General features: G+C 45.6%; 1 protein-coding gene across 3 annotated transcripts in view; it reads left to right on the forward strand.

The window, feature by feature from the left end:
- The window catches only part of MAN1C1 (mannosidase alpha class 1C member 1), a 137919-nt gene that overhangs the window by 70134 nt on the left and 48660 nt on the right, over positions 1-19125 (forward strand). The window lies entirely within an intron of this gene.

Genomic DNA, 19125 nt, shown 5'->3' on the forward strand with positions numbered 1-19125 from the left:
CACCAGAGAGCACTAAGACAAGCTGATGGCTCTGAGGTGAGACCAGGGTGCTCTTTTCATGACCCTCACTTTGCCTAACTCATCCCTTTGGGGATAATCAGATTCTAGCTGCCTCAGTCCTTAAGGCTCTGCCCTGGAGCTGGGGCACAGGATGTGGCTGGTCATGTCACATAGGCAGATCAGGGCACAGCATCTCCAAGGAGCAGAGGTTCAAGGATTCCCATCTTGCACGCCTGCAGGGCAAGGGTGTCTTGGCCCAGGGGAAGAGCCTGATGGGGAGGGTTTGCCCTCCCCTCGGCCCAGCTAGCTCTTCTTGATTTATCCATACACTGAGCTTGATGATCCAGACTCATATTCATTCAAATAATCACACGAGTTATTTCTGCAATTTAGGTCTTCGAATAAGTGTACTTGGTTGCTGAATATGTGATCAGCCACAGATTTCTCATTCTTTAAAACCCAAGGAGCGGAAATGCCAATATAGAAAAGCCATTCTACAACGGCAGAGATTTCCAAAGCACGAAAATCAGGCTGCTCAAAGCTCAGGCCCCTGAACCTCCCATCCAGCTGCCACTGGGCCCATCAGCGTTCCTTGCAGAGCCCAGATTGGGGGGCTTTATCTGTAAAGCCCCTGGGGGGATGACAATCAATGGAAAATCGGCTCACATCCTTTTTACTTAACCAGAGAATTGGTTTGCCTCTGAAGTAACAGGATCTGGAGGAGAAAATGCATTTGAGGGCTTAGGTCGACTGGGAAAAACCACTGCAGGCTTTGAGGTTGAAAAGGTCAGTGTCTGCTCTTGCTGCCCAGGCTCCGATATAACCTTGTACAGGTTCACATCTTCCTCATCCTCTGCGTCCTCCTCGTCCTCCTCATCCTCAGCACACCTGTCCCCATCAGGGCCCCTGGAACAAGGAAACAGTCAGTGGACAGGACTTACAATTCATTCATTCTTTCACTTATTTATTCAACGAGCCATCGTTGAACTCCTGCAGAGTTCCAAGTATTGGGTTAGACACGGAGATTTCAGAGAGAACGCCGACCTGGGCCCTGCCCTTACATTGCTCATAATCTCACGGGGAAGACAGCTGCAAACAGGATGCGGGTGTGGGGAAACGGGGGTCGGGGGCCGGGAGGACAAAGGAGGCGCTTCCAGCCCCTGCCCCAGCGCGGGCGTCTGGTTCCCATCGGCAGGTGACTGGGACAGACCATGTCAGAAGTCTCCACCCGGCTGTGGAGAAGAGGCTGTTCTTGTTCCTTTTTATCTCTGAACTGCTCAGAAGCTGCAAACTGTGCTGGGCCAGGGCTCCGTTGATGGAAAAGGTGTTCCCTTGACAGCTACACTCGGTACCCCAGTTGGATTCTTCCTGTTTCCCCAGGGCCAGGAACACTAACTTGTACCCCAAAGCACAGAGGGGATGAAGTTCTCCAGCCAAAATAAGTATTTGGGGACAGAATCCCCCACGGTGACCTGGGATAATAAGACATACTAGAGCTGTAATTCCAGGACAGCCTTGCATCCTTCTGGAGTGATAGTCTCATCTTATTTGACCTCAAAACTTATATGGTTAAAAACAAAACAAAACAAAACCACTAGAGTGACACAAGTGACTCTTTTTCACGGTGGCCCTTTTGACAAGCTAGCTCACGTTCCCTGATCTGAGAGCGGCTTTCAGGAACCAGTGCCTGAACCACGCAGTATCATGTCCTACTGATTTGTTGTCTCTCACCAGACTGGGACCCCAGTAAACTCTGTTTCTAGAAAGTTGGGTCTCTGCCTGCTGCTGTGGAGATTCAAAACATGGGTTTGAATTTTGCTTTGCCATTTGTTATTATCATTACATTGGGCAAATTACCCGGCTTCCGTGGATTTGTTTCTTCACCTGTAAAATGGGCGCAGTACCATTTCATCTAGTTGTGGGGAGATGACACACAAAAGCTCCCACCACACCTTATTTATGAGAGGATATGAGATATATAGTGGAAAGAGCACTGGACTGAGTCAGGCGGGAAGCCTGTGTGAGCCTACGCCAGATATTCACCTCTCAGACCTCGGTGGACTATTTCCTAAGTCTGGCCAGCCTCAAAGGATTAGGGTTAGAAGGATTAAATAAGAAGGATCATAGGACAGTATTTTTTAAATATAAAATGTTGGACAACTGCTTATAGGATCTTAGAACCTGAGGCGATGGGAGTCCATCTCAAAGGGTCACTGTCTTGGAAAGTATCTGAGAAAGTCCGAGATGAACTTCATATTCAGTTCCAAATGGGGCTTGGGCATTTGCATTTTCCTGAGCCTAGGAGAGTGGGAGTCTGTAGGTCTGCCCAGCTGAAACCCAGCCAGTGATCACCGGACTGAGTAACCCCAGGGCACTAAGCAAGGGAGATGGATGGAAGATCATCTTGCCCCCACCAGATGGCACCTGCCTTAGTCAGTTGGGGTTGCTAGAGCAAAAATATCACAGACTGGGTAGCTTAAAGAGCAAACATTTATTTCTCACAGTTCTGGAGGCTGGGAGTCCAAGATTAAAGTGCCAGTGGATTCATTGTCTGCTTGATGGCTGGCTTCTTGGTTCATAAACAGCTGTCTTCTCTCTGTGTCCTCACATTGTAGAAGGGGTGAGAGCTCTCCAGGGGGCCCCTTTCTAAGGACACTAATCCCATTCATGAGGGCTCCACCCTCATGACCTAATCACTTTCCAAAGGCCTCACCTCCTAATACCATCACACTGGGAGTTAAGATTTCAACCTATGAAATTTGGGGGGACACAAACATTCAGTCTATTAATAGGGAAAATCCCTAGGCTTCTATGTGCCAGGGAGGGAATGGGCTTTCCCATTTGAGAAACGAAGGTCAGGTATGATGGCAGTCCCTGTAGCTTCGGTTATTCTAAGACCGTGAGGCTTGGATGGTAAGTGACGTGTCCTGCTCTCAAAGAGCAGGGACACCTGGGGACCTGGTGAAGCCTTTAGAGGCCACGACCGAAGACCAGGCAGGCTGGTTGAGTTTAGAAAATTCCAATAGGACCATCTACTTACATTGCAGCCCTAACACAGCAGCTCCAGGGTCTCAATGCTAGCATATAGCAGGTACTTGGTGAAGTCTGCCAAAGCCGTGAATGAGTCCTATAGAAAGTAACAGTGCGGGATCAGACTAGTGCTCTAAAGGCTCACAGATATTTCTTGTTCACTCCGCCTCTAAAATCCATGCTTATAAAACCACAACTCTGTAAGGCCTCTTCAGTTGTGTTCATCAGTCAGACATGGTTGCTGGCCCTGCCCTCTTAGTTACAACAAATGTCCTTTCAAGTACAAGAGCCTGGGATCTGGTGAGGGGGTAGAGGGTGGGGGAGATGGTGCGTGAGAGTTCCAGTTGCTCCACATCCTTACCAATGCTTAGTATTGTCAGTCTTCTAGGGACACCCGGGTGGCTCAGTCGGTTAAGTGTCTGCTTTCAGCTCAGGTCATGATCCCAGGGTCCCGGGATCGAGCCCCGCATCAGGCTCCCTGCTCGGCGGAGAGCCTGCTTCTCCCTCTGCCTCTGCCGCTCCCCCTGCTTGTGCTCTCTCTCTCTCTTTCTCTCTGATAAATAAATAAATAAAATATTTAAAAAAAAATACATTGTCAGTCTTCTAAATTTTAGCCCCTCTGGTAGGGGGTGGGGGGCAAACCCTAGCCTCTTTGAGTCTCACTTGGGATTTATGTATTTGTTAATTCTGCACTTTTGTTCAATCCCCACTCTGGGCTAAGCAGAAGAGAGAACGAAGAGGAGTGATAATGGTCTGTGCTCCCCACAGGCTTGCATCGGACAGCTGGGGTGACCCCTGCGCCACCGCTCCCCAGCTTCACTAACCAGGGGCAGATCCATCCCGCCAAGTCTCAGTTTCCTCATCTGTAAGATGGGGTTGGTAACTGCAGTGATGTATGTAACAGGCCTGGCCTACACAGGTACTCAATAGATGTTAACGCTGCCTGTTATTATTCATTCCCCTGCCTGGGGGCTGACAAAGGGCAGCAGGCACCAAAGGTTTAAGAACAATTTGTGAGAGGAGAATTTAATAATAATAGCTAACATTCATTGAACATTGAAATTTACTACGTGCCAAATGCTGTTCTCAGTGCCTTTCAGAGATTACTTTTAATATTGACAATTTTATTGGTTTCCGTAATTTTTTGCAAATTGAGAAAAGGCCCTTGTGGTTTGATTTTCATGGCAGAATACATGGTTACAATGCACGGAACCCAATGGCTTTCTAGGAACATGATGCTAGAACCTCAGAGGTATGACATCTGCTTTGCCTCTACATGGGTGCTGATGACTTTCGTGTACCTGCTCCTGCCCTCTGTTTGGATCCTGAGGGTTAATGACTTAGGAAGATGGAAGATATGGCTTCTTGAAGAAAGATCAGTGTTCAGGAGAGTTGAAAGGCCCTGGGTGAGTGGTTCCCACACTTGGATTCTTGTCACCAGCAGATGTGGTTTTAGGGAACTTCTCTCTTCTCTGGGCCTCAAGGTACCCACCTGTTTGGAATGTCGAATTCAGTGTATCGGTTAGCTATTGCTGTATAACGAACCATCCCACAACTCAGTGATTTCAAACAAAAACCATTTATTATTTCTCATGTGTCCACAGGCATCTGGTAGGTCACCTGGGGGCCAGCTGGTCTAGGATGGCCTTGGTGGGATGACCTAGCTTTGCTACATGTGGCCCCAGACTTCTTCTCATGACAGGTACAGGGTCTGAAAGAACAGGTGGAAGCATGCATATCCTCTTAAGACCCGGGCTCAGAACTAGCACACTGTCACTTTCTTCACTTTCTGTTGGTCAAGCAAGTTAAAAGCCCAGCCTAGATACAAGGGCTGAGGAAATAGGACTCCATCTCTTGATGGAAGCAGCTGCTAAGTCACGGTGCCGAAGGCGTGGGTACAGGGAAGGGTGGAGAATCGGGATTGCTTTTGCAATCCACCACACTCGGATTCCTTCCTACTCTAACACCTCTGAAGTCAAAGAGCTCCTGGGTCACCGTGGGAGAAAAAAAGGTAGGATCCCCACCATCTCAGGCCCAGGCTAGATGCGCCTTTCCTGAATTTGGGATAAATTGACCAGGTACCCAGTCACTGTTGGTGCGGAGCTCAGATCCAAATGGACAGAATTAAAGACACGGTTTTACTCAGCTACCCATTCTGCATTTATTGAGCACGACTTGTGTGCCAGCTACTGAGCTAAGCCCCAAGGAGGTAGGTCAGCCCCTGCTTTCAAGACATGCTCCGGCCTTGAGCATAACAGACAGAACATTATGATGCAGCAGACACGGGTGTTTATGGAGTCATGGAGAAGGCACCTCTGGATTTGTTTTAACACAAACTGCAGAGAGCTCCCTGCAGTTTGGACTTCCTTCAGCCCAATTCCAAGACAGATCCACGGGCCTCTTTTTAGACCACATACAAATCAGGGGGCCGTAGGGCCCAACAGTTCCATTTAAACTCCATGACTTGGAGTTAGACAGCCCCATCCAAACCCCTCCAGCACTGGGCAGGCAGGAAATGGAAAAATAGAACAAGGTGTCCTGGGTCTGCATGTGAATTTGATTAGTCCCCTCCTGTGCTCTAGGACTGTCTCTGTCTGCTATTTGCAGCCGCGAACCAAGGCTACAGGTTACTCAGCACTTGCAAGTAACTGAGCTTCAGAGGGAGTTAGATAAACCTTTGTGTTTCCCATAGCCCCTCCTCAAATATATACCCAGCTGGCATTTTTCCTTAAATATCACTTATTTTTAAAAGGGGAAAAATGGTGGTGGTGCTGAAATAGATCACACTTTAAAATGCAGAGTAGCAGAAGAGTCCGTTCAAATTATTATCTTAATAGAGTTCTTCAGAGAGGAAGTGATGGGGGAGCATAATCACTTCTTTTGTCGTTGGAGCAAAATCTAAGGACTGCAATCCATTTGTCTGCAAATGTGTCTCTTCAGTACAAATTGCAGCAAGCAATCCATTCCCAGGGTAAATGGTCTTTAATTAAAGTCAGTCAGTTGTCTCGGGTGGTTGGAGGAAAAGAGGGTTGTTTGAAACCCAAGCCAATATAAATCTTCCCCTTAAAAATAAAAAAGAGTGTATTTTTTTAATTACTTTTTTCCCCTGATTTGATAATTAGGGAAACGCTTTGTTGATAAGTAAAACTATTCTGGCTCTATTCATGAATCAAAATTTTGATAATAAGGCCTCAGAAAAGCAGTATAAGAATTTCTGTAGCAATCCTGGTAAAAACACGTCCTGAGCATTGATTTTTGTAGCTGAAGTGCATTATGTGTTTTGCATGAGCTTTTGAAAGCTTAGATAAATGAGATGGCTCAGAAAACAGATTAAAAAAATGGGAGGAAATTATACTGATCCAAAAGAAGATAAATGTCCACTAATTCCCAGATTAACATTTTAGACTCCTTTGTTTTTATAGGGGAATTTTTGCAATGCTGATAATGTGAGATTGGTTTACAATGTCACATACCAGGTAAATCAAGAAGGCCTTGTTTGAGTTCTCAGAGTCAGCTATACGCAAAAGGAAGTAGAGTTAATGCAACAACCTGGTGGTGCCCTGGTACCTATATCAGAATACAACACTATACCCAAGATGATGTATTTTAGGGGTGACATTGACCCTCAAGGTCAACTGTATTAGTTTGCACTCTCTGAGCTGCAAAAAAACAAAACAAAACAAAACAAAAACAAAAAACAAAGACTCAAGCCCATTTGCTTTAAGCCCAAAGGAATTTACTAGGTCACTTGATTGAAATCACTAGGATTGCACTTCAGGCACAGCTTGATCCAGGGATCAGATGAAGTCACTAAGACACAGTTTTTCTTTCTCTGCCCCTGTGATCCACTTTCTCAGTTTGGCTACAGCTACTCTAGCTTCCATCCACCCAATTTGTGTGTGGCATAAACGTGCCATTTTCTTTTTTTTTTTTTAATTTTATTATGTTAGTCACCATACAATACATTATTAATTTTTGATGTGGTGATCCACGATCCATTGTTTTTGTATAACACCCAGTGCTCCATGCAGTATGTGCTCTCCTTAATACCCATCACCAGGCTAACCAATCCCCCCTCCCCCCTCCCCTCTAAAACTCTGTTTCTCAGAGTCCATAGTCTCTCGTGGTTCATCTCTCCCTCCAATTCCCCCCCGCCCATTTTTCCCTTCCTTTTCCTAGTGTCCTCCATGCTATTCCTTAGGTTACACAAATAAGTGAAACCATATGATAATTGACTTTCTCTGCTTGACTTATTTCACTTAGCATAATCTCCTCCAGTCCCATCCATGTTGATGTAAAAGTTGGGTATTCATTCTTTCTGATGGCTGAGTAATATTCCATTGTATATATGGACCACATCTTCTTTATCCATTCATCTGTTGAAGGGCATCTCAGCTCTTTCCACAGTTTGGCTATTGTGGACATTGTTGCTATGAACATTGGGGTGCATATGGCCCTTCTTTTCACTACAGCTGTGTCTTTGGGGTAAATACCCAGGAGTACAATTGCTGGGTCATAGGGTAGCTCTATTTTTAAATTTTTGAGGAACCTCCACACTGTTTTCCAAAGTGGCTGTACCAACTTGCATTCCCACCAACAGTGTAAGAGGGTTCCCCTTTCTCCACAACCTCTCCAACATTTGTTGTTTCTTTCCCTGTCCATTTTTGCCATTCTAACTGGTGTAAGGTGAAAAAATGTTCATCATCATCAGCCATCAGGGAAATTCAAATCAAAACCACATTGAGATACCAACGTGCCATTTTCTTAACTGTTTCAGGAAGTCCCAAGATTAGCTCTGATAAGCTTTAGTTGGGCCCATGGCTCTGTCTGTCCCTGACTAATCCTTATTTCCAGAGAAATGAAAGGTGTGGATTGGCTGAAGTCTGGATCACATGATCATCCCCTTTTCTCAGGGTCTGGATGGTCCCACCCCAAGAAGGACATAGACTAGGAGTGAAGGAGGGGAAGAAGTACCCAGAAGGCAATTTAAAGAAGGATGTGTGGATACTGACCTTTGAAACCTCAGGCTTCTGCTACATCAGCTTTTTATTCTTTCCTTCCACAAATACCTGAGATCCCACAGCACATCTTCTGGAGCTAGGTACAAGGGTTACAGTGGTGACCAGGAGGGTGGAGGCCCTGCGCACAGAGAGCAAGCTCAGTCTGTCTTGTGTATGTTAGTTAACTGGGGCTGCTGTAACAACATACCATAGACTGGTGGCTTAAACAACAGAAATTTATTTCTCACAGTTCTGGAGTCTGGAAGTCCAAGATCAAGGTGCCCACAACGTGAGCTTCATTCTGATGCCTCTTCTCTTGGGTTGTAGGCTGGTGCAGTCATGCTGTGTGCTCACATCTCACCTGACTTCTTTGTATACATGTCAGGGGAGGGAGAGAGACAGAAGGACAGCATGCTCTCTGGCATCGCTTCTTACGGGGACACTGATCCCATCAGAGGGTCCCACCTTCATGACCTGTCTAACCCTAATTATCTCCCAGTGGCCTCATCTCCAAATGCCATCATTTAGGGGTTAGGGTTTCAACATACGAATTTTGGACAGACACAAACGTTCAGTCTATAACATCATGCTGGAACTTGAATCATGGTCTTCCAGACAACTTGATGTTTTTCCTGAGAACCCGCTGTGTGCCAGCCCTGAAAGCAGAAAGATGGGGAGCACCAGGGCCCAGTCCCCAAGCAGTGTAGACAAATCCTACTGGTGGTGTCTGGGAGAGCCTAAACCTGGGAGAAGAGCACTTCACTGTTATGCCTCTGCTCATTTTCTTACTTAGGATGGAATCCTACTGGAACTAAAAGAAAACCCAAAATAGCAGTGGCCTAAACAGAATAGAAGTTATTTCCCTCTTATAAGTCTGGGCAGTCAGTCTAGGACTGGTATGGTAGCTCCACTCTCAACAGCAACTCCCGTTCGTCTCTTCCTCCTTAGTGATGCCTTCTACCTTGTGATCCAAGGTGGCTGCTCGGGCTCTAGTCATCATGTCCACGTCCCAGCAAGCAGGAAGGGAAAACAAGGATGAGAAGGAATGTTGCCGCTCTTCAAACATATCCACCACTCCCACTGACATCCCGTTGACCCGAAACGTGCTCACGTGCCTGTACCTTGCTACAAGGGAGGCTGAAGACAGAGCCTCTCTTCTCATGGCCCTGTGCTCAGCTAAAGCTGTGGCTTCTGTTTCTCTGGAAATCAAGGGAGAATGGACATTAGGGAACAGCTAACAGACTCGGCCACACTTGTTTGTTCTTTTGTTCTGCACACAGGTCCCTGCCCTTTCTTCTGTATGTCTCTCAAATTCATTTTTAAAAACCAAGCTGACACACGACCTCCTCCATGAAGTCTCCCTGGTTTTAACCCCAATCAAATAGCTCTATCCCTTTTTTCCCCACTTACTAATCAATTATATTGAGGTATAATTTCGTACAGTAAAATGTGTACATTTTAAGCATATGGTTCAAGGCCTTTTGACAGATGCTTTTAACCACTGCCAACATTAAGATACGGAACTTTTTTTTTTTTTTTTTACCTCTGAAAGTTCCCTCATGCCCCATTGCAGTTCATATTTCCTTAACTTCTGGCTCAGGCAATCACCGATCTGCTTCCTGTCAATCTAGGTTAGTTTGAACCTTCTGGCGTTTCTTAAAAATAAAATCATAATATAATAATAAATATAAAATGAGTGTATACTCTTATGTCTTGCTCTTTCACTGAACATAATGTTTTTGAGGTTCATCCACACTGTTGTATGTATCAGTAGTTTGCTCCTTTTTATTGCTCACTAGTGTTCCATTGTGTGGGTGGACTCCAGTTGGTTTATCCGGTCACCAGCTGGTGGGCATTTGGGTTGTTTCACTCTGGGGCTCTTACAAATAAGTCTGCTTTGTATCTTCGTGTACAGGTCGTTGTGCGGATGTATATTTTCATTTCTCTTCTGCATGTACCCAGGAGCAGAATTGCTGGGCATTATATGAAGTGTCTGTTTAACTTTGTAAGGAATTGCCAAACTCTTTTTCAAAGTAACTGTACCGTTTTCCATCCCCTGCCCCCAGTTCCAGTTGCTCCACATCCTCACCAACACTTGGTATTGTTGGCCTTTTTTGTTTTTTAATTTTAGCTATTCTGGTGGATAAATATTGATATCTCATTGTAGCTTTATTTACTTTATACACTCATCCCTCTCCCTGTCTCTCTCTTTCACACACACACACTTCCCATTCTCCATTCCTTCTATTACCAAATATTGACGAACTATTGATTATTCGGTGTTGAACATCATAGCAGCTCTTCATGGCTGATCCCGATACAGTGTGACTCCTTTCTCTTTCCTACATACCTGTTCTCTGCAGTTTGTAATTGTCCCACTTGTTTGCTGCTTGTTTGTAACAGTTACCACCACATCTCCACACTCTCCCTGCTGTGTAGATTCCTCTCAGCATGTTCAAGGGCATTAGGTGTGGCATCGATTTCTTCCTCTTGAAGAAGTCTCCCCTTAAACCTCTGACCTGCTCTGTTCTGAAGACTTGACCTGCAGGCCTGCTGCACAGCGGCTCTTCTCTGGGGATCTTTTGGCCTCTCTTGATTTTATTTTTTAATAGTTAATGTTGACATATAAGTTACATGCCATAAAATTCACCCATTTTTAGGTGTGCGATTCTGTGAATTTTAGTATATTTACAGAGCTGTATAAACAGCACCACAATCTAATTTTACATTTTCGGTGCCTAAAAAGAAACCTTGTGCCCATTCCCACCCCCGGCCACAGGCAACTACCAGTTTACTCTCTGTCTCTGTACCTTTGCCTTTTCTGGACACTTTGTAAAAATGGAACGATACAGTCTGTGGTCTTTTGCATCTGGCTTCTTTCACTGAGCATCATGTGTTCAAGGTTCATCTGTGTTGTAGCATGCATCGCTTTCTCTTTATTGCTGAATAATATTTCATTAAGGATCTGCTGCGTTTTATGTATGCATTCATCAGCTGATGGACATTTGGGTTGTTTCCACTTTTTGGCTACTATGAATAATACTGCTGTGAACATTCATGTACAAAGTTTTGTGTCAACGAATGCTTTTATTTCTTTTGGGTATGGATGCCCAGGAGTGGAATTGCTGGGTCATGGGAGGCCTCTTTGTTGAACTTTTTTGAGAAACTGCCAAATGGAACCTGCACCATTTTACATTGCCACCAGCAGTGTGTGAGAGTTCTGATTTCTCCACATCCTGGCCAACACCTGTGATAGTCTGTCATCCTTTTTATTATAGTGATCCTAGTAGGAATGAAGTGATCTCATCATGGTTTTGATTTTCATTCCCCTAACACCTGATGATGTTGAGCATCTTTTTGTGTGCTTATTGATCATTTGTATATCTTCTTTGAAGAGATGTATATTCAAATCCGTTGCCCATATTTTAATTGGGTAATTTATCTTTTTTTTATTGTTGAGTTATAAGAGTTCTTTCTATATTCCAGATAACCAGTCCCTTTTGGATATATAGTTTGTAAATATTTCCTTCCATTTTGTGGGTTGTCTTTCACTTTCTTGATGGTATAGTTTTCTTTTCTTTTCTTTTCTTTTCTTTTTTAAGATTTTATTTATTTATTTGAGAGAGAGAGACAGAGATCGCAACCAAGATAGTGAGAGAGAGCACAAGTAGGGAGGAGAAGGAGAAACAGGCTCCCTTACGCAGGGCTCAATCCCAGGACTCTGAGATCATGACCTGAGCCAAAGGCAGATGCTTAACCGACTGAGCCACCCAGACGCCCCTTGATGGTCTAGTTTTCAACAAAAGTTTTAAATTGGTTGTAATCCAATTATCTGTTTTTTCTTTGGTTACTTGTACTTTTGAGGTGTCCTATCTAAGAAACCATTGCCCAACCCAACGTCATGAACTCCTGTGTTTTCTTCTAAAAGTGTTTCAGTTTTAGCCCTTATTTCAGAACTGTGATCTATTTTGAGTTGCTTGATGTGTATGGCGTGAGGTAGGAGTCCAACTTCATTCTTTTATGTGTGGATATCTAGTTGTCCCAGCACTATTTTTTGAAAAGACTATTCTTTCTCCATCTAGTGGTGTTGTCGAAAAGCAGTTGACTGTAATGTAAGATTTTATTTCTGGACCATCAGCTCTATTCCACTGATCTCCAGGCCTGTCCTTATGCTAATATCACACTGTCTTGATTATTACAGGTTTGCAGTTTTGTTTTTTTCTTAAAGATTTTATTTATTTGAAGAGAGAGACACAGCGAGAGAGGGAACACAAACAGGGGGAGTGGGAGAGGGAGAAGCAGGCTTCCCACCGAGCAGGGAGCCCGATGCAGGACTCGATCCCAGGACCCCGGGATCATGACCCGAGCCCAAAGGCAGATGCTTAATGACTGAGCCACCCAGGCGCCCCTAACACCTTGCTTCTAAACCATTAGGCAAATGAATCACCTGGGGATCTTGTTAACAGTGTTGGATTCAATAAAGCTGGGTGGGACCCGAGAACCTGCATTTCTAAGACAATTCCCAGGTGATGTCCATGCTGCTAGATAACAGACCACATTTTTTCAGTAGCAAGTCTCTACTTGATTAACATTAGCATTAATCAGGACACTGTGCTTTAAGAAGAAAGGCACAGAACAGGACTTGCTCCTGTCCAACTCAAGGGGAACCAAAGAACCAAACTCTAGTCAACTTTCCGCTTTTTGAGGGGATTCCCTAGTTGGTCAGTTCTTCCAGCAGACCTGACCTATCATTTGGACACATTCCCTCTCCCACCCTCCTCTGTACTGCAGCTGTCCTTTTCACAACTCATCTGTGCCTCCATGACAAGAAGTCCTGGGAAAACAAAAGTGAAATGGAAATCCTTTCAGGACAAGTCTGGTAAATATTTTTTTTTTTTTTTAAGATTTTATTTATTTGACAGAGAGCGAGCAAGAGCAGGAACACAAGCAGAGGGAGTGGTAGAGAGAGAAGCAGGCTTCCCGCTGAGCAGGGAGCCCGATGTGGGGCTCCATCCCAGGACCCTGGAATCATGACCTGAGCCGAAGGCAGATGCTTAACTACTGAGCCACCCAAGCGCCCCCAGCTTTGTAGTTTTTAAAACAGGAAGTGTGAGTCTTCCAACTTTGTTCTCCTTGTTCAAGATTGTTTGGGCTATTGTTTGGCTGTTCCTCATATGAGTGCTTATACTTCCTTATGAGCTTTAAGATCAGCTTGTCAACTTCCACCAAAAAAGCCAGCTGGGATTTTGATAGGCATTTACATTGAAATAATTTGGGGAGTATTGTCATTATTAAAGTCTTCTAGTCCACAAATATGGAACATCTTTCCATTTATTTAGATCTTCTTTAATTTATCTCAACAGTATTTTCTAGATTTCGGTGTACAGGTCTTGAAATTCTTTTATTAAGTGTATACCTGAGTATTTTATTCTTTTTGGTACTATTGTAAATAGAATCATTATTATTAACTCTAATAGTGTTCTAGGATTTTTTAATTTTTAGGATTTTAAAATTCCTTAGGATTTTTAAAAAGATTTATTTATTTATTTGGGTGGGGGAGGGGCAGGGGGAGAGGGAGAGACAGTCCCAAGCAGACTCTGTAATGAGTGCAGACCCCAACTCAGGGCTCAATCTCACCACCCTGAGATCTCAACCTGAGCTGAAACCAAGAGTCAGATGCTTAACTGATTGTGCCACCCAGGTGCCCCAATTCCTTAGGGTTTTTATGTGTAAGATTATGTCCTCTGCAGAAACAAACCATAAGAGACTCTTAATCATAGGAAACAAACTGAGGGTTGCTGGAGGGGAGGGGCGTGAGGGGATGGGGTAGCAGGGGTGATGGACATTAAGGAGGGCACATGATATAATGAGCACTGGGTAGTATATAAGACTGATGAATCACTGAACCCTATCTCTAAAACTAATAATACTCTATATGTTAATTAACTGAATTTAAAAAAACAAATAAGAAGATTATGTCTTCTGCAGATAGTTTTACTCCTTCCTTTCCAATGTGGATACCTTTGTTTCTCTCTCCAGCCTAACTGCCCTGTCTAGAATTTTCAGTACAATGTTAAGTAGAAGTGGATGTCCTTGTTTGTTCCTGATCCTAGGGGGAAACTTTCAGCCTTTCACTATTAAGTAGGATGTTAGCTATGAGTCCCTCTTGTTTTAAAGCCCCAATTTTCTGGATCTCTTATCTTCCTTTTTCTTAGTTTACACCATCCAGTAGTTTCCTGGAAAAGAGTGCAATGGGGAGAATTGAGGGGATAAAATATTTGAAACTTTCAAAATCAGGAAATCTTTCTATTCTACTTTCATGCTTAATTGCTAATGGGCTAAATAAAGAATTGTAAGATAAAAGTCATTTGTACTCAGAATTTTGAAATTGGTTCATTGTTTCTAGTTTCTGGCATTTCTGATGAGAAGCCTGATGCCATTCTGATACCGGATGACTTGCATGTGGCCTGTGTCTTTTCTCTGGAAGCTTATAGGATCTAACCTTTGTTGATGATATTTTGAAATTTCATGATGACGTGTCTTAGTGTGAATCTCTTTTTAGCCACTATCCTGGGAAATCAGTGGACCTTCTCAGTATGCAAACCTATGTCCTTTGGTTCTGGGAAGTTTTCTTGAATTATTTTTTTGATTATTTTCTTCCCTCCATTTTTCTCCATTTCTGAAATTCCTATAGTTTGGACGTTAGACTTCCTGAGTTGGTCCTCTAAGTTTCTTATTTCTCTTCTATTTTCTCTCTCTTTGCCCCTTTACCATTTAAAAAATTTTTTTTGGTTCCGCTCTGAGAAATTTCCTCAAATTTATATTCCAATTCTTCTATTGAGTTTCTTATTTCCTTCAAACTGTGTATTAATTCCAAGAATTCTGTTTTATTTCGTGAATGTTCTATTTTGAGCATCCCTTTCTTATTTCATGGATGCAATATGTCCCTCTGAGGATATTATTCTGTGTAACTTCCTTCCTCCTGCAGAGCCTCTGTGTCCTCTCAATTCACTTTTCCTATGTGTGTGTAGGTATGTCTAGCTCACATGCTAGTTTTTCCACAAATGTTTGGGGATCCTTGGTTGTGTGCTCATGTTAAATGTGGGGCAGAAGACAAGATGGTTGGAGGTCCAGTGTGGTGATTGGGCTTTATTGGCTGATGCCTCACTATAGGGTGATCTGACAGCAGACTTCTTGATATAGGTTCTTGCTTTCTAGGGATAGTCCAGAAATCTTCACCTAACCCTCATGCTCTCAGGATGAGTCTCTGTGCCTCTTCCAGGTATCCCACAGTCCAGAGGACCTATGTCTTACTCCCTCTCATGATTCAAGCTCTAATCTTCTGTTGGCATGAGAGGGGGACATATTCTTGGCTGAAGAAAGGTAAGGAGGAGATCTAGGGGTCTTACTGCCTTTAAGCTGACTTTAAACAAATCCTCCTATTATTCCACTTCCAGAGATGCCTGGTATTGTCGCCAATTCCAGAGCCATTGGGTTTGCTGATGGAGACCTGGTGCGTGTTTGCTCTCAGCATCAGGACTTATATTCTGCTTTCTTGGCTTTGTGAAGTCAGTGTTACACAGCTGTCTCCTTTCCAGCTGCCAAACCTTTCTTGCTGCTGTCTTTTCCTCTGTTTGCTTTGTCCTTGTGGATTGGTGCCTTTGAAAAATAATTCTCACATTGTTGTTTTAGTGGAGTTTCAGGGGAGAAACAGAGGTTAATGCATTTACCCAGCCCACTCTCTTTACCCACAATCTCTTGCACTTCTAATTGTTTGGTTCCCTGAGCCTCAGTGTCATCAGTGTATCGGTTATGTATTGCCACGATGATGCTGCCTAACAAATACCCACAAACCTCACAGGCCTGTGACAAAAAGTGTTTATTTAGCATGAGGGTCTTCAGGGCTCAGCTGCTCCTGGCTGAGTCAGCTCAGTGACTGCCGATCTTGAATGGGCTCACCCTCGTGTCTGGGGAAAGCTGAGTGTGGGCTGATCTAGGAGACCCTTGCCTAGGACAGCTGGGCAACTCAGCTTTGCTCCATGTGTCTTCCATTTTCAGCAGGCTAGTCCAGGAATGTTCTCATGGCAATGGCAAAGGGGCAAGAAAGCAAGGTAAAACTTGCAAGTGCTTTCTCAAGCCTCTGCTCACATCACATTTGCTGTCATTGGTTGAAGTTAGTGGCATGGCCGAGTCCAGAGTAAAAGGAGAGGGTCAGACACCCCGCTCAGAGTGGTGAAGGGTGCGGACACAGGAAGGGGTGAGGAACTGGGGCTATTTATGCAGCCTCTTTACCACGGGTGTCCAGGCCTGGCTCTGGAGCAGTGCCCCCACCCGTGAGTTTTCTTCTACTAAACCCACAGTACGTTGCCTAAAGCAGGAACCTGGGGTCCTGCCACCCTGATCTGTATTCAGTTGACAGAGTCATTCCTTTGCTTACTACTTGGGAGCAATGCTCTCCATCTCTAAAACAATCAGAAATGATCTCTCCGATAGAGAAATGTACTCCCCAGGCACAGGCTGGGGCCGTAGATCACAGGCAACCGATTTAATCTGCTTAATTATTTGATTCAATCAGAAGTTGGCTTAATTATTTTCTTGCTTCTCACCTCTTTTTAATCCATTCTGGAAACTGATTATGTCTTTAACACCAGCCCAGAGATAAGCGTTTCAATTGGGAAATGTAATTAGCCAAGGAAAATGAACATGGGTGTTGCCTTTTGTCAAAGCACCATTAAAACCCAACTCTGGTCAATACCAATGTAGTGTGAAGACAAAGAGCCCAGTTTGCACCTCTTGTGACTGAAGAGGGGAGTCCCGCAGGAGGTAAGGAATTAGGCATCTTGGGATCTTAGCAAAAGAGGCCCACTCATTCATTCATTCATTCATTCATTCGGCATTTCTAGGCCAGTTCTGGGCTACTGCTAGAGATGCAAAGGTGAAGTGGCCGTGTCCCTTGCCCCCCAAGAGTGTAGGGGGAAGGGTCTACACATGGTTGTGATGTACACAGCGTGGGGAAGACAAAGGAAGGAGGACCTCATTCTACCTCCGGAGCTTCCTGGAGCCGGTAACATTGAGCTGGGCCTGGAAGGCAGAGAAGAATAAAATGGCATATCCCAGGGAGAAGGCGCAGCGTGTGCAAGGGCATGGCAGTGTGAGAGCCAGGCGCGCACACGGAGGCAGCTAGAGCAGGGCCTCCGAGGGCCTCCTGGGCCAAGCTCAGGCCTCTGAGAGCACAGGTGTGTGGCGTGGCTTTGGGCCATTTCACTTTTCAGCTCCTCTCTCCCTGCTAGGAGTACTAGGATTCTCCTAAAGTGTTTGTTTTAATAGAAGTTGAAATATATGCCTTTTGCGGGAGACTCTGAATAATCTGGAACCTGAGGGATGGATTCAGGGCAATTGAGAACCACAGATGTGCATTCTAGAGCTTGAGAATAGGAGGGCAGGGGAAGGGAAGGTGTCCTGGACAGAAGGTCCAGCCTGGGCAAAGGCTCAGTGTTTTCGCACATTGAATTGAGTATGACTGCAGCATGAACTGAGATGTGGGTAATGAGCCACCCGGGTGGGCAGGACCGGGGCCACCAAGGGCCTTTTAGAGAGCAATTGGAGGCCAGCGGCCTGGCCTGAGTGTCTACAGTGGGGGGACTGCAGACACGGGGGCCTTCCTAATGCTGCTTGGGCTGTAACTGCTGCTTCAGGCCCCCTCCTACGAGTCTTTACTTTTTCAAAAGCTCTAAGTGCTCACATCAGTGGTCAGTGGTTTGCTTGGACCTCTGCCCACGACCGAAGCGTGTCTGGAATGTGGTGAGGTGGAGAGGTTCCCTGGCCAGGTGGCTCTTGCACCTGGAGAAAGGGACGGAGGACCCTCTGCCACCAGGGCCAAGGAAAGGTTGAGCCACCACACCTGCACCTACCTGGTTCCTATATACCTTAACCCTCAGCCATCCTTACAGAGAAGAATTCAGCCGAGGGAGACCGTGAGCTAACAGAAGTTGCCAGGCTGCACCGCACTCGGAGGCACACACCCACTGTCTACCACCCCATCTGATCCACGCGCACTCACGTGTGGAATGGAATGGTGACCGACGTGGGTGCAATTGTCTGTCCTGCTTTGTCGTTTGATAGGACCTTGCAGCCTCTTTCCCTGCCTTCCCCAGGTGGGACCCTTCGCACCAGGGAGACAAGGGGTGTAGGGAAAGAGCACCAACCCTGTAGCAGGAAGGCTGTGATTCCAGCTTCCTTGCTATGTGACCTTGGACAAGTTGCTCGGCCTCACTAAGCCTCAGCCTTGTCATCTGGCAATGAAGATAACATAGCCTCCTAATCCGTGGAGCTGAATAAAATGCTCGGCGTAGTGCTTGGCATTCAGGGTGTCCCGGAAGTGGGGGGGGGGGGCGTCCCGGCGGGGAGAGCGTCCTGGTGGGGGGGCGCGCAGCAGGACCCAGCACAGACTGCTGCCTAGGGGACTAGCTGAGTGGCCTTGGGTGCCAGTGGCTAATCTGCATGAGCCTCAGTTTCCTCCTCAGTGAAATAGGGGTGACAGCACCCCTCACGTGTAAGGATCAAACAGGTGCATTGCTGTGTGTGAAAAGACTTTGGAAACGGATGCTTTTTGTGCTTGTTGTTTCTCCTCTGTCTCTCCAGAGAGCTTAGTCCAGGGCAGGGAGGGTCCTTATTCCGTCAGGTGATTTGAGAGCTTCTTGGAGCCCCTAGCCAGGGCTGGCGAGCCCCAGTGGGAGAAGGTGAGAGCACGGGAAGTAGAGAAGGTGGAGAAGGTCTGGTCTGCACCCGCCCGAGAACCAGGCAGCAGGGCCCCTGACTCGAGGCCCTGGAGGCTGGGAGAGGGGCATTCCCCACCCCTTCCCCCAGGCGGTGGGAGAGGAGGCCCCCTCAGCAAAAGGGACAGGTAATAACCAGGGTCCTGTTAAAGTTGGGGATGGCCAAATCCAGCTCATCACATCGCATATTGCTCAGGCCTTTCTCCTGTCTTCCTGTGGGTCTCAGCATCAGACCTGGGCTGGGAGTGCGGTACTGCTTCAGAGTGGGGTGCAGGGGGAGCCTCAGCCACCCAGGCGGGCTTCCATCCTGAGCCTTGGGT

Source organism: Neomonachus schauinslandi, chromosome 4, assembly GCF_002201575.2.
Source record: "Neomonachus schauinslandi chromosome 4, ASM220157v2, whole genome shotgun sequence".
Classification (NCBI taxonomy): Eukaryota; Metazoa; Chordata; class Mammalia; order Carnivora; family Phocidae; genus Neomonachus; species Neomonachus schauinslandi.